At 61.0% G+C, this 27,230-nt stretch overlaps 1 long non-coding RNA gene across 1 annotated transcript; it reads right to left on the reverse strand.

Annotated features, from left to right (window-relative positions):
- Positions 1–2,283: 2,283 nt before the first annotated feature.
- LOC125163303 (uncharacterized) lies at positions 2,284–6,236 on the reverse strand. The gene is made up of 3 exons (XR_007151389.1): positions 5,932–6,236; positions 3,910–4,137; positions 2,284–2,612 (listed from the first exon to the last, which is right to left on the reverse strand). It is a non-coding gene; the product is annotated as an uncharacterized LOC125163303 (long non-coding RNA).
- Between the last annotated feature and the right edge of the window lie 20,994 nt (positions 6,237–27,230).

Below are 27,230 nucleotides of genomic sequence, written 5' to 3' on the forward strand. Positions count from 1 at the left end.
AGGTGCCACGGCCGTTCTCAGTGACCCCGAGGAGACTGAGGCTCAGAGTGAAAGCAGTGACTTCTGCAGTGACCCGCAGGGCCGGGACCCGAGTTCAGGCCCCCGCCTCGCTCGCAGCCACCACCGTGAGCTCCTCTCCCCCCACCAAGCACTCACCACTCTCTGGCGGGTGCTTTCCAGCACCGCCTCTGAGGCGGGCACTGTTAACGGCCCTGCAGCCACTTCTGAAACGTGACCAGCAGCGCCCTGTGCTGGAGATCACCACTCTCTAGCTGTGCGCTCCAGGGCAGTTCACTTAGCCTCTCTGGGCCTCAGATGCCTTGCTTCTAAAGTCGGGATAATGGTGCCCCCAAAACACTGCGCACATGGGAGGCCCCTCGTATGGTGCGTGGGGGACGGGGGGCGGCGAGGGCCGGTCTGAGAAGTGGGCCCCCAGAGTGGCTGCTTCAAGCCTCCTTCCCTCCCTTCTTTTGTCCCTTCTGGCATTTCCTGGCCTCCTACTGGGCCCGGGCCTGTGCACTTGGCTTCAGGGGAAAGACTCCTGGCCTCTGCCGTCTTTCCCAGCTCCTGGGAACCCCAAGGGTGCTTTCCGGCTGGTTGTGCGTTTCCTCCGCAGGCCAGCCCTCCTCTCCTCTACCCTGCCCGCCAGAATGACCACAGTGGGCTCTTGCCCCTACAGACTGATGGGGAAACCCCTCTTCCCTGGGTGCCTGGGGGCCACTTTCTGGGGCCTTCCCTGGCGCCCGTTAGATGATGAGGTACCGTCATGCTATGGGGAGCTGAGGGCGCACTTTTAAGCCACACTGCAACCCAGTAAGTAGGGGTGGCCCCTGCACTGGTCGGAGCTGGTCGCCGCCCCACTCTCCGTCCCCATGGTGCTTTATGCATGCACACGGAGAGCTGGGGAGCAGTGCGCTATGGCTGACCTCCCTGAGGCCAGCCCCTGGTTCTGGTCATCACCCGGTCCCCATGGAGGGACCAGGAAGCCCCCGCTCTCACTCGCCCTGCCCACCTTACCCTGCGCCCTGCCACCCCGAAGCTCTTTGTCCGGATCCTCCACTGTCCCCCGCAGTGCCCTCCCCCAGGTCATTACCCACGCTGGCCTCTCTGCCAGGAGCGCCCTTCTGTTTTCTCCACCTGTTTATCCTTCCGGAGATTGTCTGGTTTGTTTCCTGCTGTCTCCCTGGGGCCTGGAGCCAGGCGCAGAGTAGGTGCTCAGCAAACACTTGATGAACGGAAGAAGGAAACACACCTGTCGCGCTGCGGTATCTGTGCGTCTACGAGAAAGAGGAGCCCGGATGGCTGAAAACCGTTGTCACCCTGGTCTCTGCCGCGCTCTGGGCTCTTGCTTGCTTGGCTTCTCACACACCAGGGGTTTGGCTGGTGCCCCTGGGCAAAGAAATCCCTGCCTCCACCAAGAGGCACCCACAACCACCACCCCAGCTGCCCAAAGAACTGCCAGCTTCCCCCCCCCCCCCCGCCCCCGCCCCCGTCTCCCTTCTCTGTTGGGATTGGAGCAGCCAGATCCCTGTCTCCCTGTGGGGCTTTTCCTTCCTTCTCCATCTGGACCCTTCAATCCCCGGGTCAGACTTCTGTTCCTGGCCTGAGTGAAAGTCCCGCCCAGGCGTCCTTGACAACTTGACAATGGGATGGCTGTGCTCGATCTTTCTCCCGAAAGCCCTCACCTCAACCCCTTGTCATTTGCTGAAAGTCATTAGGAGGCGTTTCTGCAAGGCACCGCAGCCCCCCCAAATGTGGCAGCTCCCCTCCCCACCCCCCAACTCCCCACCCTGCGGCTTATTTCCGCCCCCTGCCCCTGGCAGCTCCCCCCTCCACCTGGAAGCCCTCCCTTCCTGACCTGGCATCTTCCCCCCACCCCTGCAGCTTCCTCTCCTCACCTGGCACCCTACAGCTAGCTTCCTGTAGTGTCCTCACAGGGGGACAGATGGCTCTGAAATGTCTCTGGTCTTACTCCCCCCCCCCCCCCCCAAGCAGGTGCAGACTTCTTAGTTTTGCTGGAGGCCAGGCCAGGGGCGGCTGGGAGCACGGCGCAGGGGAGGGGCTCCCCTCTGTAGAACCTGGCACCCCAACAGCCTGTCTCCTCAGTCTCCTTCCTGCTGGGTCCCCAAGTGTCCCCAAGAGCATTGCTCATGGGTTCCTGGACCGTCTCTGAATCAGGCCCGTGCGGGTAGCTGCCCAAGCTGAGCTCTGTCGCATTTATAAAGATAAATTAAAATACTATCACTAGAGACCTTCAATAATTAAAAAAAAAACCCTGAGCCTTTTAATGAGTAAGTGGTCTGATTGAAACTTGGAGAGAAGAAGTCTTTCTGCTCCTTTTTGAAGGGGACGCATTGCAATGGCGGGAGGAATCAGTCTGGATCTTGAAGCTGAAGGGTTTGGACCGGGGCTCAGTGGGGCCCCCACTCACCTCTCAGGAAAAGCACCGTCTAGTGGGTCCAGCCATGTGCCAGGCATCTGGCGTCTGTTTCTTCATGAATCCTCTACCCACTCACGTCAAGAGATCATTGGCATTTGTCTGAAGTTCCCCCAGGTGATTCCCACGTGGAGCCCAGGCCTTGAACCGCTGGGTCAGCACGGTGGCTCTCAAACTTGGGGACGTGTCAGAACCAGCAGGGGACACATTAGAACACAGATCCCTCGGCCCCATCCCAGAGTTTTCGGTTCGGTGGGTCTGGGGGGGGGGCCTGGGAATTGGCATCTGTAACCGGTTCCCAGTAATGCGGACGCTGCTGGTCCTGGGATGACACAGAGAACCAGGGGGTCGGGGTCGTGCTGGTGAGGCAACTACAGAAACAGAGAGGTGAGGCGTGTCACTTAGGACACCCCACTGGCACATGGGGACGTGGGCCTTGGAACCCTTCGGATAGATTGCTGAACCCCAGGTCGGGGAGAAGGGAACGCCCTCTATGTAGGCGCTATATAGGTACTAGGTAGATAGGAGGTTCAACGAGATCTTTCTTCTAGAACAATGCCCTGCCAGAGTAGGCCCAACAGCTTATAGTCTTGATTATGTTTGTTCCTGTTTCCTGAAGGATCGGTTGAAGACCAGCCTTCTTCCCTCGGCCCCCGACGGCTCTTCCCCTTCCCGAGGGGGCCAAGCGTCTCTGAGGCACCCGCCTCCCCCCTCCCAGGAGCAGCGGCCGGGTGTGATCGGGTCTGGAGCCCAGTGCCCCACGCAGAGCTGGGAACCAGGAGGCGGTGAGGGAGATAGCGAAGGCTGCTTCCCCGTCTCAGGGCGTCTCAGGGTCTCAGGGTGACACACGGTGCTTCCGTCGCCCTTCATGCCCACGCCGGCTGAGCGCACGTCCGCCGCGGCGGCGCCGCAGACGCTGTCCCCGCGGTCTCCCGAGACTTCTCCCCATCGGGATGTCAGACAGGATGCCTGACTACAACCTGCCGCCCTTCCTTGCCGCCCGTCCCCATGTCTTTCTCCTGCACCGAAGCCCCCAGGGTCCCCGAGTTGGTCACTAACGAGGGTGAGCACAGGGCGAGCAGGTGCTGGGTGCGGGCTTTCCTCCGTCCCCCGCAAGTCCCCCGCCGCCTTCCCCGGGCCCAGCCACCAAGGCCTCTCTGGACTCTGGACAGGGGCCTCCTAGGGAGCTAGCTTCCTGTAGTGTCCTCACAGGGGGACAGATGGCTCTGAAATGTCTCTGGTCTTACTCCCCTGCTTAAAAGCCCCCAGCGACTTGGTACCAGTCTGCGAATACAAATGAAGCCGGCTGCCTTCCTCCCTGAGCCTGGACGGTGGCTCTCATGCTCCGCCCTGCCCCCCAGCTCTTCCCACCTTGCCCGTGGCTGGCTCCTTCTCCGCTCAAAGTTCCCCGGCCCCTTAGTGACCCCTTCATCTCCGTGTGCTGACTGCCGCATTTTCTCCTGGGTACTTACTAATGTCTGAAAAGAACTTTCCGCATTAGGACAGGGGCTCCTCACCAGCGCAGGGGTACTTGTCTGTCTCCGCCATCACTGTGTCCCCGTGTCCAGCAGTGTGCGCGAGCTGCGTGACCTTGGGGATTCCCACGTCTCTGAGCTTTGGATTCGGGGAAGGGGTGAATCAGTCCCGCTCTTTTGAAAGCGTTGCAGGCTTATCGAGGCAGAGTCAACCAGACGACTGTTCTGGAAAAGGCACCGGGGAGGCATCGGCCAGCCTGCCTGCATTTCAGGCCTGGGGCCTCCCCCCACTTCCTCGAGGACTTTAACCAAGTCACCAATAACGTGGGCCTCAGTTTGAGCCCGGGTGGTGGTGCTGATGTGCCCCTGGCCGAGAGGCTTCATCTGTGCCTCCAAGTGGCTAATGTGCCCGTGAACCCGGCACGCAGACCACAAGTTACGCGGGATGCGGGAAGGAAGGCTGCCCTGGGGCCAGAAAGCCGGGGCTGGAGTCTGGAGCCTGACACGCTCTGGGTCGGTGAACTTGGCAATTACTGCCTGGAGTCTATTTCCTCAGCTGTGGAAAGGGGACCATCACACGTGCTCCACAGCCTGCTTCTGGGAATTATATACAATTACCTGCAATGTCGCCCCTTGTCCCCGAGAGCAGGTTCCTCCCCTTCCCCCACCCCCACCCTGTCTTCTTCCCCAGGATGCACTGGGTCCCTGGGAAAGTGTCCAACATGGAGTAGGTGCTCAGTCATTTGTCACAGTCAACTTTTCTTGGGGACAATGCTTAGGGGCTCTTCTACTAAAACAAGCAGACAGACAAGGGGACAAGCTCAGAGCCTGTGCGGCCCCCCCCTTCACATTACGGCTGGGAGGGGAGTGGAGACCAGGGTGTCGGGGAGGGCTCCCCGGGAACCGTCTAACCCGGGACACCACCCACCTCTTTTCTTGACTGCCGGCCACCGTCCGCAGCGTGCTTTGTTTGTAAGCCTCTTCCTAGGCCCCTGTTTGCCTGGCTCGCCTCCCTCAGCCCTGCACCGACCCCTTCTGCTCTTCCCTGCTCCCTGTGCGAGACCACATGTTCCCACAGCCGATGGCTCCTGCTTCCCATCCCCACCCGGGGCCTGAGCCTGAGATTTAGAATCTGTCAGGTTGGGAATTTACACCATGGAGGGGAGGGCGAGGGCACATTCCAAGGGGGGAGACTTCTTAGACATCTGGCTCCCCCCACCCCCAGCCTGGGCACAAACAGCGTGAGCCCCTGGGACGCTGTCACTGGATAGGACTTCTGCCTGGGGGGAAGACAGCAGAAGACAGTGCTGAGGGCTGCTGCTCTTGGAGGCTGGAGGCAACCTGCACCCCCTCTCTCTTTCCCAGGTGTTTGAGGTTTTGCTCCCCTGCCCCGTTAGGCTCCCTCTCTGTCTCCCTCGCTGTCTCTCCCCTGCTCTGGACCAAAGAGACGCGCCTGGGAGGCAAGAGTGACAGAGACCCCTGAGGATTTTTACCTGACGCAGAGGCCTCTGGGGGAGGGGTGGAGGCAGGCTGGCCCCTGGCCCCGCAGAGGCTGCAAAGCTGGCCTCGCCTCAGAGACTCTCCGGCACCCGGACTCCATATTTTCGTGAGGCCAAGTTGTATGTAGCACGTGGTGGGTACTCAAGGTGGGTACTCAGTCTGTCTAAAGCAGCCCCTGATCTTGGGCAGCGACTTCCTGTGTGCTGAGCCTCAGTTTCCCCACTCTTCGCTTCCGCCCGGCAGGCTCTGCCCTGGATGGGACCTCGCACCCCCCCACACTCCCTCTAAGTGCTTCCACACCCAGGTGTCTGTCCTCATGTTCGGGGCTGCCCCCTTGGTGGCTCCTGGGCTTGGAGCACAGCCTTGCTCTGCCAGGACGTCCCAAAGCCTAAGGCACAGGCGTGGCTGCCCAGGAGTAGGTTGTGTCCCGGCAGCCACAGGGCCTTTGCAGTGGCTAGAAAGTCCCCTAGGTTCTGTCTACACTGCCACCTCTTTAGAGGCCCCCGCAGAACACCTCACCACTTCCGCTCTGTCCTCGTTGTGGCTCTCTGTGACTTGGTCTGTCAAGGTGTTGGCACGGGTGAGGTCTGTCTCCCTCGGCGGACCACGGGCTCCAGGGCCTGGCGCCTGGCTGTTGTTCACCCCTGTGGCTCCCCCCCCCCCCCCCCCCCGGTGCCTGGAACCGTGGCTGGCCCAGAGTAGGCGCTCAGTAAGTTCAGGAAGAAAGGGAGAGAGGAAGGAAAGAAGGCAGAGAGGAGGGAAGGCGCAGGGAAGGGCCGAGGAAGGAAGGAAAGGGCTCTGGGGCTCGGCGCTCCCGGGACCTCTGCCCAGGCCCTTGAGCGGTTGGCGCTCGCTCGGCCGGCGCGGGGTCGGCCGGCAGGTGGCGGTGCGCCCTCGGCTGCGCGGGCGGCGGCGGCGGCGGCGGCGGCGGAGCCGCGAGTCCCCTCCTCCCGCCGGCTCCCTCCCCTCGCCGGCTCCTTTCTCTGCGCTCTCGCTCGCGCTCCCCAGCGCCCTCCCGCTCTCCCGGCCGCGGTCTCCCTCGCCCGCGCCGCCCCGCCGCCGCCTCTCGGCGACCATGGCGCACCGGGGGCCCCCGCGCGCCCCGAAGGGCCCCGGCCCCGCTGCCCGAGCCCCGAGCCCCGGGGCCCCGCCGCCGCCGCCGCCGCCGCCGCCACCGCGCTCGCCGCGCTCGCGGCCGCTCCTGCTGCTGCTGCTGCTGCTGCTGGCCGCCTGCGGGGCGGCGGGGCGCTCCCCCGAGCCCGGGCGCCTGGGTCCCCGCGCGGTGCTGACCCGGGCGCCGCCGAGCCCGCCCGCGGGGCGCGCGCTGCCGGGCGGCGGCGAGGACCGGCAGGCGCGCGGCGCGGAGCCCGGCGCCCCGGGGCTCGGTCCAGCGCCGGGTCCCGGCGAGGACGGCGCCCCCGCCGCGGGCCAGGGGCGCCGGGCGCGGGCGGCGCCCGTGGCCGGAGCGGCTTCTCGGGCGCAGGTCTCGCTCATCAGCACATCGTTCGTGCTCAAGGGGGACGCGACGCACAACCAGGCGATGGTGCACTGGACGGGCGAGAACAGCAGCGTAAGTGACCTCCGCGCGCCCCCCGCGGCCCCTGCCCCGGCCACCTCGAGCCCGCACTTCCGGACGGCCCCGGGGTCACCCCGGGCGTTCTTGGCGACTTGGGGACGCGAGTCACCTCCGCGGCGGCGCCCCTACTGGACTCTGGCCACCGGCTCCTTGGGGGGAGAGAGGTCCCCAGATAATGTGAGCGCCCCGCCTGACAGATTTCCAGGACCCGAGCCACCTCGGAGGCGCCCCTAGGAGCTTCCAGAGCCCAGGTTACGCGGGAGGGGGTGTCTCCCGAGGCTTCGGGGCGCTGGTCACCTCGGTCCTTTAGGACCACCTTCACTCGGTGTTGCGCCTCGACCGCTCTGACTCCACCCGGTCTGCTCAGCGTTGCGTTCTGGGATTTTGGCTGCGGGACCCTCTCCGCCCTGGTCTGTCCGGGACTTCGCTCGTGGTCTATCCCGGAGCTCGCTCCGGGGGCTCCAGGATTTCCCCGGTTAGCTCGGCGTCTGATTCTGGGACGCCCTCCCCACCCCCTCCCCCCGCTCCGGATTCCACGAATGTGACCGGGCTACATCTGGAAGCGCCGGGGATCTGCGTACCCACGGAGTTGGGCGCCGCGCTCTCCACCCGCGCCCGCAAACTCCCTGGCCTCCCTCCACCTTCCCTGCCGCTCTGGAAGTTGGGCTCCCCGGGCCTCGCCACATCTCTTAGGGTCCTCGGCGCCCACTTCCTCCAGCGCAGCGCTGTGGTTCCTAACTCCTCCAGACCGAGGCCGGTCCTTGTTGTGTGTGTGTGTGTGTGTGTGTGTGTGTGTGTGTGTGTCTGTCGCCTGCGGGGGTGTGGGGATGCCCGCCCGTTCCTCCCTGCGGGCTGCCTTGGCCTCCCTTTTACCCTGGGCAGATGACCAATGGTCACGCATGGGTCACCTCCCAGCAGCCCTACTTGATCATCTCCAGTTTCGGAAGCGTGCAGGGAGGTGGCAGCTGTTGGCCAACCGGTCGTGCGTGGGGTAGAGATGGGACTCCGCTTACTCCCCTCCATCGCTGTTCGCTCTGGTCGCCCCCCCCCCCCCCCCCCCGTGGCTACCCCTCCCCAGCTCCTCTCCTTGACCGCTGCTGCTCTCCCAAGTTCTGGGGAGGCAGCTTTGGGCCAGGGCCCCTGCATGCTTTAGGAGTGGAGGGGTGGGGATCTATGTGCTTCCCTACCCAGGAAGGGGGTGTATCAAGGGCTGGGGGCACTTTGACCCCCTGCTTTGCTGCACAGGCGGAGACACCTGGTCTCTAGACTTGGGTCCTTTCTGCCACCTCCAGACTAGAAGCTTTGGGGGGTGGTGGGGGTGGGGGTGTGAGTTACTCTCTGGACACCAGCAGGGGGCGCTCAGGGTGCCGACTGAGTGGGGGTGGGGGGCAGGTGCTCCCTAGGAGGCCTTCCCTGTCTGAATCTTGACAGAGGGGTCACTGGTGAACAAACTTTGTCTCCTGTGCTGTATGCTGTAACTTAGGGACTGGCCACGAACCAACAGCACAAGGAGGAAGTGAGCATCTAAGGTCATCCCGTGGAGCCGGACTCTCCCAGCCAAGCCCCCCACCCCACCTGCTGAGGTGGTCGAACAAGCTGCCTGTTCCGTCCCTTGGTCATTTTCGATTCACGGGGTGGGGGAGGTGGGGGTGGAAGAAGGGAGAGAGGGGCACTGAGAGGTGGAGACCAGACTTCAAAGTGGGACCGGCACCCAGCCCACCCATGCCATCGGGACTGTAGAGCCAGAGGGCTCTTCCTTGGAGGGAGGGAGGAGAGAGCTTGGGTCAGCGGGGCTGCGGCACTGGGGCGGGGCTGGGGGGGCATCAGAGGAGCCCCCCGCCCCCCGGGTTTGCTCCCTGCGGACAGTGGCTGAGTTGAGTGACTGCTTTGCAACTGCGTGGCTTGTGTCCTGGCTGCTGGGAGGAGAGTTTCTGGAGAGGGGACTTGGGATGGGGGGGGGGTCTGGCTTCTCTTTGGTGGGGGACAGGCGGTCCAGAACCAGATGGGAGCTTCGAAGGGTGCATCTCTCCTCTGGCCCCCTGGAAAGGGGAGGGCAGGGATAGATAGCGTGCAGAAAGCAGGGCAGAGCCTGGCACTCAGCGGACACTTCAGAGGCGGAAGCCAGAAGCATCTTATTCTGTCAAGTGTTGTTGACTGTGGGGTAGAGAGAGAAGGCACACAGCGCTGGAATGTTGACCCAGGCATTTGGCACAAGTACCTTCTCACTCCTGCGTCGCGTCTCCCGCTCACCCATCCTCTGGAATGGGACGTTGAGGCAGACTGAGTTCTCCCCCAAAATGCAGATCATCTTCTGGCTTGGGGGACGGGTGACGCCTTAAGAGTTTCACCTTGTCTGGGGAGTGCTCAGGAGGGGAGTGAAGCTGCTCCCGGTAGTAAATGAAGACGTTTTTCTTTTTCTTTTTTTTTTTAACGTTTATTTATTTTTGAGACAGAGAGAGACAGAGCATGAACAGGGGAGGGGCAGAGAGAGAGGGAGACACAGAACCGGAAGCAGGCTCCAGGCTCTGAGCCATCAGCCCAGAGCCCGACGTGGGGCTCGAACCCACGGACCGCGAGATCGTGACCTGAGTTGAAGTTGGACGCTTAACCGACTGAGCCACCCGGGCGCCCCCGAAGACGTTTTTCTAATTGTTACTTTCTCAGCGCTCAGTGCACGCTGCACGCGTGGCCTTGTCTTCTGGGCACACGAGGGTTCTGGGGAACGTGCTTTGCTGGCAGCTGTGGGGCCAGAGGTTTTAGCCGGGATGCTGTGCTTGGTTTTACCTCTGCTTGAAGGCGCCACCTTTTAGGGCTACAGGAGGGAAGACACTAACTTGAGGCCAATTTGCTGAGTGGAGTCTTTCATTTCACTTAATTTGTCCGCGTGGCGAGACCCAAGAAAGTGCATTTTGCAGACGTGGCCCACCTGAGCAGAGAACATGTTTTCAAAATTAAAAAAAAAAACAAACAAACGCATTTGCTGAGAGGGCGAGACTTTTGGAAATAGCATTTTAGAGCATCTGCAAGGAGGAGTCACAGGATGCAAGAGACCAGCCCTCGGTCGCTGAGCACTGGGAACATGTGTGCGTTTTCCTTCCCACGGCCTGATTTCTTCCTGCTCCCATGGAGATAGATAGGGAAGCAGACTTGCTTGGGAGTTCAAACACTGCCTTTCTGTCTGTTGAGCTGCAGAAACAAATTGTTATGTGTGAAATTCATCTTTCGTTGAAACCACTGGGCATCACCTTTGAGGGATCCAGGATGGGCTTTGCACACGCGCTTCTGGGTGTCGCTTCCCTGGAGCCGCCCTCAGAGGCCGAGGTGCGGTTTGAGGGTGAAAATCGCGTGCTTAGGTTGCTTATTTTAAGCCTAGCTCACCTGCGTGCCTTCCCTCGCCGCCCTTGAACTTCCGCTTTGATGCATCAATTCCCTTGAACGTGAGCTTCCTGCAACCAGATCTGGGTTGTTCAGGGGCGTCACGTTTACGAGCCGATCAGCACCTCCCCCCCCCTCCCCTTCCGTCCCCCTCTCGTTTTCCACATTCGCTCCGTGCTGTGTCTACAGGGCTGGGGAGGCCGAGGGGAGTCGTGCGCAAAGGCGATTCTGAACCCGTTATCCACCTTCTCTGTTCCAGAGTCTTGAGGAACCTGGTATATGTGTGTATTTTACACCCCGAGAGCCAGGGCTCCAAATCAGACAAATGGAGCTTTCGGGGGGCGTGAATTGGGCCGTGACAACTTGCCAGATGTCAAGTTCCTTGAGGGCAGGCGTGTTAAGCCTGCCCTAGGGACCTCATTTTAACTTGATTTTAACCTTTAAAATTTAAAGACCCTCTCTGCAAATACAGGTATAGTCAGAGGTATTGGGGGTCAGGACTTTTCTCATATGCATTTTTTGGAAGGGACACAGTTCAGCTCATCGCAGCAGGGAAGGGGCCCCCCCTCACCTTTTCATTCTCTGACCTTCATGCAGCAGAGCTCAGAGTGGTACAGTGGGAGAGAAGGGCGGGACATCAAAGCTAGACTAAAGGGACGAGTACCATCTTCCCGGGTGGGGAAGTCAGGGGAGGCTGCATGGAGGAGGTGGTGTCAGGGCGGGCCTAAAGAATGAGTTAAGGGACGCATATGGGAGATGGAGAAGAACCTTCCAGCGGGGAGGAACAGCGTGGGCAAGCTCTGGGAGGTGGGAATTTAAAGGTGTGCGTTATGTTGTGAGGAGGGACCGTGAATGCGTTGTGCAGGGAGACAAATCAGAGGGAAGAGGTTTGGAAAAACAAAGTCGACGTCAGCTCCTAGCGGACCGGACCGTGAGGCTGGAGAGCCCAATGTGGCAGTGCGGGGTGGTGGTTTTTGCTTTTTAAGGTTAACAGCTTTTATTTAGAAAGGCTGAAAAGATTGCATGCTAATTGGAACAGCTAGGCTGTCCAAGAGATGACTTGAAAATTCCCTTTTGATATCCCCCAAGAGCTGGATTCCACCATATCCGCTTTGTTCTGTCTACAGAGCTCTGACCTCAGACGGAATCAGGCAGAATTATGGCTTAGGCTCCCTCCCATCGTGGCTGGGCTCCAGACAAGAGCCCGGCCCTCCGGGCAGACAAGCCGGTTGCTGGTGGTGGTGCCCAGGGAAGGTCGAAGCTGTGGGTGATCCCAGTTCCTTCCACCGGGTGCCCCCCACTCCTGCCTTCTCTCCTCTCGGGCGTCCGCGTGCTTTCGTAGAGACGGGGCCGGTCTGGCTCATCACGCAGACGGTGGTGGCGATCGACGTGCAGGCCTCAGAGCTGCCGGCCTGGGTTTGTAGCTGGCCGGATCCTTCCTGGCTCGGAGACCTTGGGCAGACCGGCTGCCCTGGGCCTCGCCGTCTTGGGGCTGGGGTGTGAAGGCTCGCGGCTTGCCGTGCAGGTGGGTAATCCCCGCGCTGTTTGCACAAGAGCCAGGCCCCCAGCAAGCGCTCAGGAAACGAGGTCGGGGTCCCGTCTGAGTTTCCGCAGCCTGCCGATGGGGCTGCTGAGGGGCCTCGGAGGTGAGGCCTCTGGATGGAGGCTCTTCGAGGAGGCCGCTGCGATACTGAGGCCTGGGCCGGACCCCGGAGGGGCGGTGGGAGAGGACTGCCCGTGAGAGAGGTTTCCAGCTGGGGACGGACGGGACGTGGCTGCCCCCTGCTCCGTTGGCTTCCCGGCTCCTGGCCGGCCTCCGGCGCACAGGCACCATAAAGGCCTCCTCATGCAGCTCTTGTGGTTGTTGGACGAACGGGTCCAAGTCCCGAGACAAAGCTGACGTGTAGCCTCGTATCCGATGGCTGTGGTTTCGTGCTGCGGCTCCATTGCGTTCTTGGAGGTGAGTTTGGTGGCCCCAGGGCACAGGGTCTTACGGTCGCGTCTGCTGAACGTTCCACGGGATGCTTTGGAATTACAGGCCACCACAGTGCGGGCCTCCCGGCGTTTCGGGGTGGGGACTGGATTGGAGAGAGAGTTCTGGCTCACCGGGGAGCTGGGCTGTGGCTGGTCAGCGTGTCGATGGTGGGCATCTGCCCAGATGAAGTACTTCTCTGTCGTGGCAGCCATCACCAAGGGTGACCAGCGGCCACCTAGGGAGAGGCCGAGGCAGACCGAGGTCAAGGGACATGGTGACCCGTGCTGAAGGCCCGTCACGTTTGCTGTCAGGATGAGGGCTGGACAAACCCGTCAGGGACCGTGGGCCTGGTGTCTGGGCTGAGAACAAGGAGAGAGGGAGGGAAGCCTGCGTTAGGACAGGTGACGGTAAACGGAGATATATGCACGGGGTAAGCAGAGTCTATGCATCCGTAGGGAGACACCCGACCTTTGCCCGGGGTGGCCCAGGGGGACCTAGGGTCTTCTGCCTTCTTGCTGTGTGGGGAGAGACCCCATGAGTTTGAGAGCCCCAGGCGAAAAGAGGCTTCATATTAGCCCTTAAATCAGCTGCTTTCTCTAGGCAGTTACGGGATACAGTGAGGGGCAAGGTCAAACACGGCCCCTGTCCTGGTGAGATGTTTGCTCTGGACAGGAATTCATCGCAGGGCCTCCTGGCGCCATGAAAACCTGCTCTGAGGAGGTCAGGGAGGACTTCCTGGAGGAGGTGGTAGTGAGGTGGCTCTGAGGGACCAGCAGAGTCACTGTCACCTGGGCTGAGGCGGAGAGTGAGAGGGTGGGAATACGGAGGCCCGAGGAGAGGCACGGGGGCCTGAAAAGCCCGGAACACTAGGACGCAGAGAGGACATCCGTCAGTCAAGCAGCCTGGCTTGAAGGCAGAAAAACAGCCCCATTAATAAAGTTCCCAAACCTGGTGCACACATCTACGCGTACCTTAATAAAGTGGCTATTTAATTTGTAGTTGCGCGAGGGTTCCTGAGAGTATTTTAAAGAGGTCGTAAATTAACTCCCCCCTTCCGCACGTCCCTTCAGAGAAGCACGCCGCCCGGCGCACGGGCCTTGTGAAGGGTTGCTGTTGCTTTTAATTTTTATTTATTGTATTTGTCGGAGGCAGGCTCAGACCCTGGAGGACGTCGCCAGGGAGCGCGGGGTTGGAGCGGTTGGAAGACGGGCTTGGGTAATACCGAACATCCCCGTGCCCCCTTCCATCTAGGAGGACCCCGACGAAGAGATTGAAAATGGCCTCGTGTTTGGGGGCGCCCTCTCTTTCCCTCTTCAGCCTCCAAAGACCTAGCTATTTATAGATTCCTGCCCACGGCTTATTTCAGCCACCCCCCTCCCAGCGCCCGGCGATCGTGTGGGTGCTTCGAGGAGCACACAGGGACGCTGACGACCCGAGATGCCCGGCTGCCCACTGTTCCTGCTGCCTTCCCCATGTTCAGAAGCCCCGGGGAACAGGGGAGCCCGGTCCCTGAGGCCGGGCCGGCCCGGTTGGCCGGGTTGGCCACTGCGTTTGAGGGGTTGAAGGCTTATGCGCAGAACCGTTCCCAGCCTGCTCTTGCCGTGGGAATCCTGTGAAAGCTGGGGTTCCGCGCATAGAAGCCACGCCACATAAACGTGAGACGTGACACTTTCCCGGACCCGTGGGCCGCCCGGTCCCAGTGCCGCGGAAGTGGATGGCGGGGGTTGGGGTTGCCCTGTGCTGGCTGGTCCCCGGCAGGTGCGCACAGGTGCACGCGGGCCCTGACCTGCTCCGGCTTCTGCAGGGGACTCTGAGGCTTGTGTTCAACCTGTGACACGCGCCCGCAGAGGGCGGCAGCAAAGTCTTTTTTTTTTTTTTTTTTTAATTTTTTTTAAACGTTTATTTATTTTTGAGAGAAAGAGAGCGCGAGGGGCAGAGGGACAGAGCGAGAGGGAGTCACAGAATCGGAAGCAGGCTCCAGGCTCTGAGCTGTCGGTACAGAGCCCGACGTGGGGCTCGAACTCATGAACCGTGAGGTCCTGACCTGAGCTGAAGTCGGACGCTCAACCGACGCAGCCACCCCGGCGCCCCATGCAGCAAAGTCTTTTTAACTGAAGCCGTGTGGCTCGGGGCCACGCCACACGACGTGGCTTGTGCCCGTCATTTTTATCCTGATTAAGTTCCGTTTGCGGTCTTAAAAAATTAACAGAGGGACTTGAATGTGAGCTTTCACAGGAGGACCGAAGGAAAAAGGAAAAGTCAGATGATGCTCTTGGGAGGTAGAAAAGTCCCATCTCATTTTGCATTTCTGTAGCAGTCGGTTACTGTATTTGCACAGAAAATTACAATCTTTTAATTAGTTTCTTCTCACACCACCTCGAAGATCTTAAAATAACACCCCTCTCCTTCCTCAGTAATTTTGTTGCAAACGCAGATAATTTCCCGGCAATGTTGAGCTCGCCTTGTCTTCGACAGGGCACGTCTCTCGCACGGTGCCATCTCCTGATGCTCGGAGATAAATTAAGTTCAAATTAAAGGAAGAAAAGAGCCCGGCCGAGTGTGGCTGCTCCTATTCAGATCAATTTTAATTCAGAAAGGGTTCTTTATGAGGCTTCTGCGCCGTGGATCTATTTTCCGAAGCGTCAAGACGCGGAGATAGTTATCTCGCCGGCCTGGGCCGGGAGCTGGCGTTCGTGGGCTGGGGTCAGCTGGAAGCTCCTCCTTTCTGAGGTCACTTGATCTCGTAAAAACAATTCCTCGTCATTTACAGAGCGCTCCCGACGAGTAATAATGAAAGTTAATAAGCTCGGTCCCCATTTATTACGCCCGTTACCGTTCCGGATGCCTCGCAGGCTTTACCCCTGGAAACGGTCCCGCAAGGTCCACACGGTGATGACGTTCACTCTACGGATAAGAAACGTGAGGTTCACGGCAGCGTGGTTTGTCCGAAGCCACAGGGCTGCCATGGGGTCCTCGTTGGGACTTGACTTCTTTCACTCTTAAGCCTGAGTGTTTTTTTATTTTTTTATTTATTTTTTATTTTTTATTTTTTTTATTAAAAAAAAATTTTTTTTTAACGTTTATTTATTTTTGAGACAGAGAGAGACAGAGCATGAACGGGGAAGGGGCAGAGAGAGAGGGAGACACAGAATCGGAAGCGGGCTCCAGGCTCTGAGCCATCAGCCCAGAGCCCGACGCGGGGCTCGAACTCACGAACCGTGAGATCGTGACCTGAGCTGAAGTCGGACGCTCAACCGACTGAGCCACCCAGGCACCCCGAGAATGCCTTTCCTTTTTAAGGCTGAGTAATGTTCTGTTGTCTGGACGGACCACGTCTTCTTTACTCACCCGTCCGTCCACGGACACTTGAGATGTTCCTCTCATGGCTGTCGTGGATCCTGCCGCTGTGAACATGGGTGAACAGATACCTGCTTGTACTTCCTTTGGGCGTGTGTCCTGATGCAGGACTGCTGAGTCATGTGGGAATCCCATGTTGATTTTCCGGTTGAGCCTGAGGTCTCGGCTACCGCAGAAATTGCTCTCGTGTCTGCCTTGAGTTTGGCCGGCTTGCCAGTTAGTGGCAGGGTTGCAGTCCCCAAAGAAATCCACCGCCCGTGGCTTTGCAGGAGAAATACCGACAGCGTCAGAGGCGATCCCGCGTGGAGAGAGGACCCGGCGGTGAGACTGTGTGAGGGCACGCCTTTTGTTTCTGTTTTCTTCCGATAATCCCGGGTTCTGCCGGTGACCCAGGGGAGGGGTGGTTGCTCAGAGCCCGGGAAACCCAGGTCTGCCCGCGTTGCAAAGTCAGAAGGAGGCTGGTTGGTCTGATGCCCGGCCGAGGGTGGAAGAGAGGCCGTCCGGGGAGACGCGGGGCAGGGGCGGCCGCATTTCCACCGGCTGGCAGCGCGTGCATTTCGAGTTCAAGCTCGTTTCCCTCCTTCCTCCCTGCGTTTAGGGGCTTTTCCCTATTGACTGCCTCATTGACCAGTTAAGTAATTCAATTTTGCCTCTGTGAAAAATAAAGCACTCCATAAAAAATCTCATGTTTTTCTCAATTTATTCCTGTCGATACCACTTAACCCCATCCAGGCTTATTTTCTCATTTATCCCTTGACCGTCGAATGGGGCCTCTGGGTGTTTGAATCCCGTAACACTTCTTCCTCTGTGATTCGAGGTGCACCCCCCCCCCCCCCAGACGCACCCTGAGAGGTCTCCTGGCCCCAGGGACCGTCCCAGCCCGCCATGGGGGCTCCTGGCTCTCTCTGTGCCGTGGGCTCGCCCACCCCAAGTCCAGAGAAGCCCATGGAACTTTGTCAGGACGTCGTTTTTATAATGAGCGTAAGATAAAACATCCGGGACTAAAAGGAAACCGATTCTGTGGCAATAGAGTTATCAAAATACTGAAACGGAATACTTTACTGACACATCAACAGGAGCCCAGCAGAAGGCAGAGACTCGTATGCGTGTAGAAATAACGGTAACGCGAGGTGGGACGTGGCCCGTGGGAAGAGAGGGGACAGAGGGACCCCACGGGCATGATTTCTCTTCCCTGTCGCCCCCACACCTCAGCCCCTGCTCCCCGTGCACTGTGTCCCCTAGGCTCTCCCCTCCTTGGCCCCGCAGGCCTCCCAGTGGGGGCTTTTGTCTGCCTGATCTCTGCTGTCCCCCAGAGCCTGGTGCCTAGTAGGTGCTCAGTAGGCAGTAAGTAGGTGTTCAGTGAGGTGTGTGCCTACATTTCCCTGGACGCCCGCTCAAGTACAGCACAGCAAAGCCTAGCAGTATTCGTGCAACATTCGGGTAGGATAGGAGGTGGCCATTGGTCCTGAAGGGCTGCAGAGCTCACTTCCAGCCCCGCCTCCCTGTCCGCTGGGGGTCTGGGAAGGCCCAGAGCATCGCCCTCCTGTCCCTCGCACGGCCGGAGAATGACAGAGCGTGGCTCCCTGTCCAGCCTGCTCTTTGAAGCAACTACAGAGCGGGGAGGGTCATGTTGGTTCCCCGCAGAGATGGAGAGATCTCCTGCCAGAGACCAGAGCCATCCAGAAGCTTCTGACTCGTGGTGGTGGCTGTGCGGCCAGGCCACAGCACCGCCACCAGCGAGGCCGTCCCGGAGGGGTGGCACCGGCTCGTGAGGAAGCGTCCTTCTCAGGGTCCCGCAGGGTCTGGTCATCTGCCGGTAGCCCCATGCCCAGCGGCCCCTCGGGGTGGCCTCCTGGAGGAGTGGCCTCTGTCCACGTCACCCTCCTGCATCGTGGCTCACCTTCAAGAAGGTGCCGTCTTTGGGGGCCGACTGGGGTGCCATCAACCCCCCCCCCCTTACGATGGGGCCTGGGCCGGGGAGGAGGGTCCGCCGGCTTCTCTGGGCCTCGGTGTCCTTGTCCCCACAGGGGCTGCCAGGAGCCGCCCCTGTCCTGGGGCGCAGGAGGAGAGCCCGGAGTGCAGGCTGGAGGGCCACGTCCCCACGCCCGGTCCCGTGGCCCCGGAGCCCACTGAGCCGCCAGCTCCCCAGCCGGCAGCCTGCGGGGGTTTGCGCGGCTACGATTCCCTGGACGGGGAGTACAGCACAGCAAAGCCCAGCGGTGTTCACGCAACACTCGGCTCCGAGCGTCTGCGCAGCAGATGAGAGAGTATTTCTTGACGACGGCCGGTTTTTCACAAGTTTCGTGATGTGAATTATTGCCTGGAATGCTCGCCTCTTCAGATCAAGGCTTCCTGTCCATCCCACCCCGGGCGGCCAGAGGCCTGGGCGGCACAAGGAAATCCGAAACCCGCTGGTCTAGCTGAAGGGAGCCTCGGGCCCCCTTCCTAAGATGCCTTTGCTTCCCGTCCCCGTCCTGGCCGGCCCTGGACAGTCCCCAGCATCCTCTGGGGCACAGCCGAAGCCAGAAGGAGGAGCCCCAGACACCGAGGCGGCCTTGTCCCTGTCTGCCTGGCCCGGCCGCCTCTCTCCTCTGAGCTGAGGGGGAAGGGGGTGCCGGGGGCCGTCCGCGCCGCGTGTTGGGAACGAAGCAAATTGCCCTCAGTGCTCCAGGCCATAGGAGAGTCCTGCCTTCTGGGACATTTGCAGATGGCCTCTCAGGGAGTTAGGGTCAGGGCAGGGCCTTGGCAGGCCGGGGCTGGAGGCACGGCTGGTCTTCTGCCTTCTGCCCCCGTCTCTCTCCTGCAGACACATTTTCTGGCCCCCCCCCCCCCCCCCCCCCCGTGTGCCAGGCTTTGTTCTAGGCTTACAGGACCAGAGAAGCAGAAACCCCCTGCCCAGCCTGGCTCTCAGCCTCACAGGGGCACACGGGCAAGGATGCCAGCCGTGGGAATATGACGGCTGGGGGGGCGGTGCAGTGGCTCCGGGGATGGGTGTGCTCACACCCTGTGAGTACCCAGAGGCCCCCACCCCGGGATAAGGCTCTCTAGCCGTTGCCATGTGCCCACCCACCCTGCTCACTTTGGACCCAGGCTGCCACTCTCCCGACCCAGCCGTCAGAGGCTGGCCGCTGGCCTCCAGGCTCGCTGGCCTCTCAGCACGCGGCCCAGGCTGGGTGAGGCACCTGTCACTTTCCAGGGGCAGGAGCCCCACCTGTTGAGAGCCTGTGGCTCTCACAGGGCCCTCGTGTGCGTTATTCCTCCTGAGTCCCCGCGGCCCAAGAGGTTTGTCATCTCTGCGTCCTTCTGGGGCCCAGCAAGACCCAGGGGCTGGGCTTGATCTCAAGCCAGCGTCCTTGGAATTTTTGTGGGGATGAATCACCTCGTCCCCCTGCTCATCGGCGGCCTCTCTCTAGTCCCATAGATGAGCTGGCGGCCAAGCCCCGGGCTGGGGTCTCGTGAGCACGGGGAGGCTCTGAGAGGCCGGGCGGCTGTGTGGACCCACCTGGCCCGCCTGCCCAGGCTTGGGAAGGGCAGGGTGGGGGCTGGGCCTACCTGCCCCCCCCGCCTTCCCTCCAATTCCGACGGCCTGGCCCCCACCTGCCCCATGGCCCCCACCTGCCCGAACACACTCAGGCCCTCTTCAGGCCATGGCCCTCCCCTGGGGTGTCCCCTCCGCCCTGCTGCCTCCTGCCCGAGTGACCCCGGCCGGCTGCTCACCTCACGGAATTTTGTCTTTCTCATCCTTAAGCGGTGATGAGGCTGTCCCTGACCTTGTTGTGGGCAGAGGGTCGGCACACGGAAAGGGCTGGGCTGGGTGCTGTCACCGGCTTCTGCTCAGGGTGCCCCTCCTCACCCCTGCCACACTGCCCCATCCTTCAGGGACACGTTCCCTCACCCTGGACCTCACTGGCCTCCTTCTCCAGGGCTTCTAACCCCTTCCCAGCTCCGGGCTTGGCTGGCCCACCCTGGGGTGTTGTCTGGGGTGCAGGGGGTGTCTGCTGAGCCCGGGCAGAGCAGCGGGCCAGAGGCCGCCCTAGAGAGAGTGGGGTCAGCTGTGAGCCCGGCTCGCGGGGCTGAGACAGGCCCCGGGCTCGGCCCAGGTCGGCTGTATGTTCGGAATCGTGGAGCCCCCCGAGAGTGGCGGCCGAGCCTCACCCCCGGCTGGCATGTGAGCACGGATGCGTGAGTTTGGGATCATTTCCAGTCTGGGATTTGCTGGATCCCTAAGCTCACCGCGATGCCAAAGCCAGCAGACTTTGTGTCCAGCGTGAGGGGAGGAAGGCAGAGTGCCAGGATGACCCCCCGCTCGTCTTCGAATCTGAGAGTTCTATTGACACCCGTGGGGCTCGGCCTGAATTTGTACTTCCTGTAGAGGGCGTTTGAGAGAGCGGTTTTGGAATGGTTGATTCGCTGCTTCAACAGCAAGGAATCGAGAGCCTGTCCAGGCCGTACCTGTGCCAGGTGGGTGGGGTGAGGTGGCCGAACGAAGCCTGGTCCCTGCCCAGAGAGGGGGACAGATGATGACCCGGGGCCACAGCCTGGTCCCTGCCCAGAGAAGGGGACAGATGATGACCCGGGGCCACAGCCTGGTCCCTGCCCAGAGAGGGGGACAGATGATGACCCGGGGCCACAGCCTGGTCCCTGCCCACAGAGGGGGACAGATGATGACCCGGGGCCACAGCCTGGTCCCTGCCCACAGAGGGGGACAGATGATGACCCGGGGCCACAGCCTGGTCCCTGCCCACAGAGGGGGACAGATGATGACCTGGGGCCACAGCCTGGTCCCTGCCCACAGAGGGGGACAGATGATGACCCGGGGCCACAGCCTGGTCCCTGCCCACAGAGGGGGACAGATGATGACCCGGGGCCACAGCCTGGTCCCTGCCCACAGAGGGGGACAGATGATGACCCGGGGCCACAGCCTGGTCCCTGCCCACAGAGGGGGACAGATGATGACCCGGGGCCACAGCCTGGTCCCTGCCCACAGAGGGGGACAGATGATGACCTGGGGCCACAGACTGGTCCCTGCCCAGAGAGGGGGACAGATGATGACCCAGGGCCACAGCCTGGTCCCTGCCCACAGAGGGGGACAGATGACCTGGGGACACAGCATAGTCCCTGCCCAGAGAAGGGGACAGATGATGACCTGGGGCCACAGACTGGTCCCTGCCCAGAGAGGGGGACAGATGATGACCCGGGGCCACAGCCTGGTCCCTTCCCACAGAGGGGGACAGATGACCTGGGGACACAGCATAGTCCCTGCCCAGAGAAGGGGACAGATGACGACCTGGGGACACAGTCTGGTCCCTTCCCAGTGAGGGGGACAGATGATGACTCGGGGCCACAGCCTGGTCCCTTCCCACAGAGGTGGACAGATGACCTGGGGACACGGCATAGTCCCTGCCCAGAGAAGGGGACAGATGACGACCTGGGGACACAGCCTGGTCCCTGCCCAGTGAGGGGGACAGATGATGACCCAGGGACACAGCCTGGTCCCTGCCCACAGAGGGGGACAGATGACCTGGGGACACAGCATAGTCCCTGCCCAGAGAAGGGGACAGATGACGACCTGGGGACACAGTCTGGTCCCTTCCCAGTGAGGGGGACAGATGATGACTCGGGGCCACAGCCTGGTCCCTGCCCAGTGAGAGGGACAGATAACCTGGGGACACAGCCTAGTCCCTGCCCAGTGAGGGGGGCAGATGGTGAGCTGGGGACACAGGGCAGGAACGGGTGGGAGGGATGCATGGTGAGGGGGTCCCTAAGTGTGTGTGTGTGGGGGGAAGCAAGGGCACGTGTGAGTCGGTGGTGAGGGAGGGTGTCCTGGAGGAGGTGGCATTTCCCCGGAGGTCTGTTGGGGTACTGCAGGGCTGCGTGTGGCAGGGGGTGCTCGGGGAGAGCTCCCCGGCTGGCCCGTCTTCCTGGGTGCTTATCCAGTGACTTCTCCGTTGCCGGGGACTCCTGTCCTGCTCTGGACCTCGAAGGGGTGCCCGGGAAGGTGGTTGTAGTGCTTAGGGCTGCCTGTCCTCTCCTAGGCGAGTCCCCCTGTTAGACGGGGAGACACGGTACCCGCCTCGTCACGCTGTCACGGCTCTGTGTTGAGACACTTTGAGCAAACGCTGGTCGCCAGGCCTGGCACCCAGGGCCCGTCTATTCCAGGAAGGGGGCCCTAGGACCCGCCACCTGCTGACCACGTCGGCATCTTGGGGCACCGGGTGGGAGGGCTGTGGTCAGCCCTCTGCCAACACCTCGGTGCCCGCAGGACTCTTCTGGGAGCTCCTGTCTCTCCCGCAGGCCCGGAAGTTTACAGCAGGGCTGAGTCGGGGCCGCAGACTCACCTGTGCGGGAAATTTCTCGGGTCTGCGTTTTTTTTCTCCAGCGAGTAAATTCTGGGTTGCCTCGTACTGCAGGGAGCAAACCTTTCCCCCGAGTCTCCCCACCTGGAGAAATCTTGGAGAGCTTCCCAGAGGTGGCAGTGGGGAAAGGAGAGGAGGGAGGGAGGGCATCCAGGTGGCTTGGGAATGGGAGGAAGAGCCTAGAAGCCTGTAGGTGCTGCCAGGTCAGTCACTTCCCCAGGTTGTTGTGGCGCCTACTTAAAGGTGTGGATCTGTGGGTCGTCCTCTTGAAATTCCACAGAGGGCACCCACGTCCCACCCACCGGGCCATTGAGAAGGAGGCAGTGCGACGGGGGGAGGGGCGAGGTGAGTGGCTAAGAGTCTGTTGGCTAATCCTTCGTCCCTTCCTTGCCCCTGGAAGAAAGGATAATGGCACGTCTCTTTCATGGTTCAAGTGGGTAGTGAAGGGTGTCTGTTTCTGCATAATTCCGTCAAGCACATTCCCGGCCTTCTGTGTGCGGAGGCCTGAATCTCCATGGCTTCCCCGCCTGGCGGTCCTGCCCCCCCCCTCCCCCCGTACCTCCGAGGAGGAGGTCGAAGGCAGAGCCGGGGGTGGGAGGGGGGGCAGGGTGCGGGGACCCAGGGGTGACAGCGTTCAGGTCTTTGCCTGCTACCCCTTGGCCGCCCAGGGGCTTCTTCTCTTCCTGGCCCCTGCTGGGACGGACTGTCCACACCATGTGGTCCCCCCTGACTGTTCCGGCCGACTGGTCAGACCTTCCTGCTTAGCTTTAAGGTTCTGTGAGGGTTCGTGTTCCTGCTTCCTGTCTTTCCCCGTAGCTCCCATGATGCTGTGCACGGAAGGGCGTGTGTTAGGCAGGATTCTTGATTCCGAGTCCTAGTAACCTGACTTCAAGAAGCTTGAGTGAAAAAGGAGACTCGTAGGCTCACGGGAAGCCCAGGGTGCTGACTTCTGGCTCCAGGGGCCCTAACGCCCGCACCAGGCACGGTCCCTCCGTCTCCGGCTCTGCCTCTGGGCTCTGCTTCCCCGTGTGGTCGCCGCCTCCTCCGACAGCCCACTCGGGTCGTGGCTCTGTGGGAGACCGAGGCTGCCGGTGCTTACCGGGGCCCTCGTGCCCGCCTTGCACCCCTCACCCCGGCCAGAGGGCTGAAATGCTGAGTGCCAGGCCCAGACCCCGAGCCCAACCCTCGACCCACACAGCCTGAGACTCAGGGGGAGCAGTTCTGGGTGGGACCCTACAGAGGGCAGGTGGGGAAGCTCTGGAAGGGGCCGAGCTGCAGCCTTGGGTCTCGACTGGCTTTGTCGGCAGAGGGCCCTCCTCCCACCTCGGGAGAACACCCAGCGTCGTGAATGATGTCCCCACCCCCCAAAGCCAGGACTCCTAGAGGGGTCTGTTCTGGGCAGTGTGATGTCCACCGGAAAAGGTGACAGAGCTGTCTCCGTTCTCATGGGCAAGGCTGAGACAGCCTCCCTCACCTTGCTTTTTATGGTTACTGTCTGCTGAAGCCCCAAGCCTGGCCGGCCAAGGCCGCTGAGCCCTGCCTGGGGCCATGTCCTCTCCACAGAGCTCATGAGTGAAAGAGGCCCCCACTGCCTCTGACCCGTGGCCTGTGACAATCCTGTGTGGGATGCGTCATCGGGCACAATGCCCGCCCCGTGGATTCACTGTGGCGAGGCCGGTGGCCGGAGCTTTGCGGTGACAGGTCGTGGGGTGAAATGCCAGGGGAGGTGGACATCACCCAGCAGAGGCCTTAGAGCCCTGGACCCGAGCCACAGGACGGCCTGAGCAGGGCTGGAGGCGGCCGCACCTGATGGTGACGTGGACTGAACGCAGTCAGGGAAATGGGGTCCGAACAGCACGGTTGTCCTGGCCTGGAGACAGAGGCTCCAGTGGTCTTGTCCGTTAGCGGTGATCTCCGTCTTTCAGGGTCTTTGGGTGTGCCACCAGAGTCTCATCCCAGAGAAGTCAAGAGCCACTGAGTGAAATCACCTAATGCGGGTGTTGAGAGGAATCTTTGAGCCTGGTGGCCCCATTTTGCAGATGGATCAACCGAGGCCTGGGGAGGTTGAGCGGTTGGAACAGACTCCAGAGCTGTGAGTGGCAGAGCGGGGTCTGCGTACTCTCAGGCCTGCACCCTTTCCGGATGGAGACCCCCGAGAGCCTGGGGCCTCTGACCCTGGGAAAGGCTGTCTGACGCCCGAGCCAGCCCTGGCTGTGATCTCAGGAGTTGGGGTGGCTGGCGCGGGCTTCTGGGGCTCTTATTTCACAATCCTACCCAAGCTGGGAAGTTCCGTCTAGGGAGCGAGCCGGGGGCCACCCGCGCTCCTGTTCCCTCTTGGGAGTTGGCTGCCTGTCTTTGTTTTGGGGTCTCCAGCCGTGGGTGTCTGGAAGCAGCCGCAGGGGAAGGTGAGTCACAGATGGTCTCCTCTGGTCTTCGGAGAAGGGAGCTAGCCCCTGCTCACGGCTCCTCTGCCAAGAAGACAGCTGTCGTGTGGGAAGGCTCTTGTGTGGACTCATTCATTCATTCGTTCACGTGGGCACCTACTGTGAGCGGAATCTTGCCGAGGAGGAGTCCTGGGATAGACTCGCAGGGTCTCAGCATTTCCAGGGTGCTTGGGATCCCTCCAGGGATGGGAGGCTCACCCCTTGCTGAGACAGCACATTCCAGGGTGTCTGGTCGCTGCTGAGAGTGGCTGAGGTCAGCACCGCGCTGGGGTTGCAGTGAGAAGACGATGCTGCCCCAGGCGGAGCGGGTTGTCTGGTGGATGTGAGGACGCCTGTCTTGCTGCTTGGGTTTCTGGGCTGCGAGTCTGTTCTGCTCCGAGAGTGGGGAGGGGTGAGGTCCTGCTGAGGGGCCAGGCTTTGCCTGTACTTGATGGCAGACACTGGAAAGCAGGGGTGAGGGAGGCTTCGGCCACGCAGGGGAAACCACCCCGCCCAGGACGGGTCTGTCTGGCGGCTGGTGGTGGGTGGGGGACAGAGGGCCGGGGTCTATGGCTGGGGCCCTTTGCTCAAGGCCATGTCTCTTGTGGCTGCTGTAACGGGAGAGCCACACACCCGGTGGCTGAGAACACAGATATATTCTCTTATGGTTCTCGGGGTCACAAGTCCAAGGTCAGTGTCACTGGGCTACAGGTAGGGTGTCAGCAGGGCTGGTTCCTTCTGGAGGCTCCAGGCGGGGAGGGGATCTGATCCCTTGGGTTTCTCAGCTTCTGGAGGTGCCCACACTCCTTGGCTGGTGGCCTCTTCCTTGTGTCCCATGGCCTCTGCTCTGTGGTCAAATCTCCATCACTCTGACCGTGTCTGGTGTTCTTTGGCGCATGGCTACCCTCTCTCCCCCCCCACTGAGCTCTGCTTCGGTCACAGGGCCCTCCGGGTCACAGGGCCCTCCGGGTCACACGGCCCTCCGGGTCACACCTCCTTCTGCCTCCCTGTCTTAGGACCTGGAATTGTACAGGCCCATCCCGATCATCCCGGACAACCTCCCAACGCAAGGTTCTCGGCAGCACCTGCCAAGTCCCTTGTAAGGATAACATGTGCACGGTTTCTGGGTTCAGGGGCATCTTTTGGGGCTGGTGTTAGCTGCCACTGCCCTCCTCTCCCATGGGCCTCCCCTGGCCCTTATGCGGCAGACCTGGCCACCTGTTCTCAGGTACCCCCCTCCCCGTCTGTCTCTGGCTTTTGCACCTGGAACCGTCTCTACCTGGCCTGGAACCTTCCAGCGCGGCCTCCTAACCCCGGGCCTCCCCTGCTTTGGCCCCACCGTGATGTGCATGATATTCTGCCCTCCGTCATCTTCCCAGGACACCCGCCCTGGGGCCCAGAGGACCCCGCAGCCTTGCTCACACCGTGGCCCTCAGGTACAGCGACTGTCAGTGAACGTCGGTGGAACGGACGGGTGAATGGAGGCGTCCATACTCGAGTCGCAGATAAATGAGAGGAAAGCTCTTTTTCGAGCACATCTAACCAGGTTGCCTGATGCTGGGCCTCTGGGCCCATCCTTCTGTCTGTAGACCTGTTTTGGGGGGGTGCCATGCGGCTGAGTCTGCATGCTTTTACTTAAGACAAAGGTTTTTATTTCACTTGGAGGCAAAATTTGGCCAACTTTGAATGATACGAAATCAGTAAATGTCTATTGAGCAGATGCAAATGGAAGGTGGCTCCCCAGGGTGGGGAGGGGAGGGGAGGGGAGCTCTGCATGCCCCTGAGAAAATTGCCCAGGGCCTGTGGCTTCTGCTCACAGGTGACCTGTTACTGAGTTGTGCATGTGCACGTGTGACAGCATACATGAACGAGAAGGAAGAGCGCCCAACAGTTGCATCCTGTGCAAGGAAAGAAGCCATGAGGGAGGGTTGTTGTTGGGGGGGCGGTGCTTCTGCCTGCAGGAGCCTGGAGGACGTAGGCAGGGCTCACAGGGGATGCGGGCGGGGGGCCAGGCTTTTCGACGGTCACAGGTTTTACGATGGTGAGGCTTGAGGGATTTGGGGAGGGCTGAGGGCCCTGCAGAGGGGACAGCTAAGCTGAGCTGGGGTCGTGGCGAACGGCGTCCCCGGCCTGCCCGTCCCGCTGGTTAGCTGAGTGATGTCGGGCGGACCGTGGCATCTCTTGGAGGCCTGGCCTCCCCACCTGCACGTGTGCGAATGGCGGGCACGGCCGAGCCCCTGGGCCCCCAGGAGGGCCCCCCCAGGAGCAGAAGTCATCTTTGCAGGTTTGTGAGCCGTACGACTTGGCTGAGGCGGGAGGTCGGATTAAACAATTCAGGAAATCTGAACAAGGAGATCCCCGGCTTCTAAGGGTGCCTGGCGGGTTCACCTCCCGTTCGGCCCTGCCTCGCCTCCTAGGTGCACTCCGTGAACGGATTCTAATAGCTTTCTTCTCTTCCCTCCCTGCAAGGATGGCCTTGGTAGCCAGAAAGGAAATTAGTTTCAGGGCGAAGCCTATTTTTACCGTGGTGGAGACCAAACTGTTAATTACCTAGAAATCGCCTGAGGATTTTTAGCCTGAAAAAGTTTTTTTTCCTTGGGTTCAACTTTTCATGGATATTAATTATAGATACCGGTTGCAGCCCACTGAAATAACTCCTCTCTCAAGAGATTGAAGACTTTTAAAATGCTGTCCCTTGTTAAACATAACGCGTATTCTTTCTACTATTTTGCTGCTCGGTGCGTGGGATGGAAATA

The sequence above is a fragment of the Prionailurus viverrinus genome, chromosome B1 (assembly GCF_022837055.1).
Source record: "Prionailurus viverrinus isolate Anna chromosome B1, UM_Priviv_1.0, whole genome shotgun sequence".
In the NCBI taxonomy this organism is placed as follows: Eukaryota; Metazoa; Chordata; class Mammalia; order Carnivora; family Felidae; genus Prionailurus; species Prionailurus viverrinus.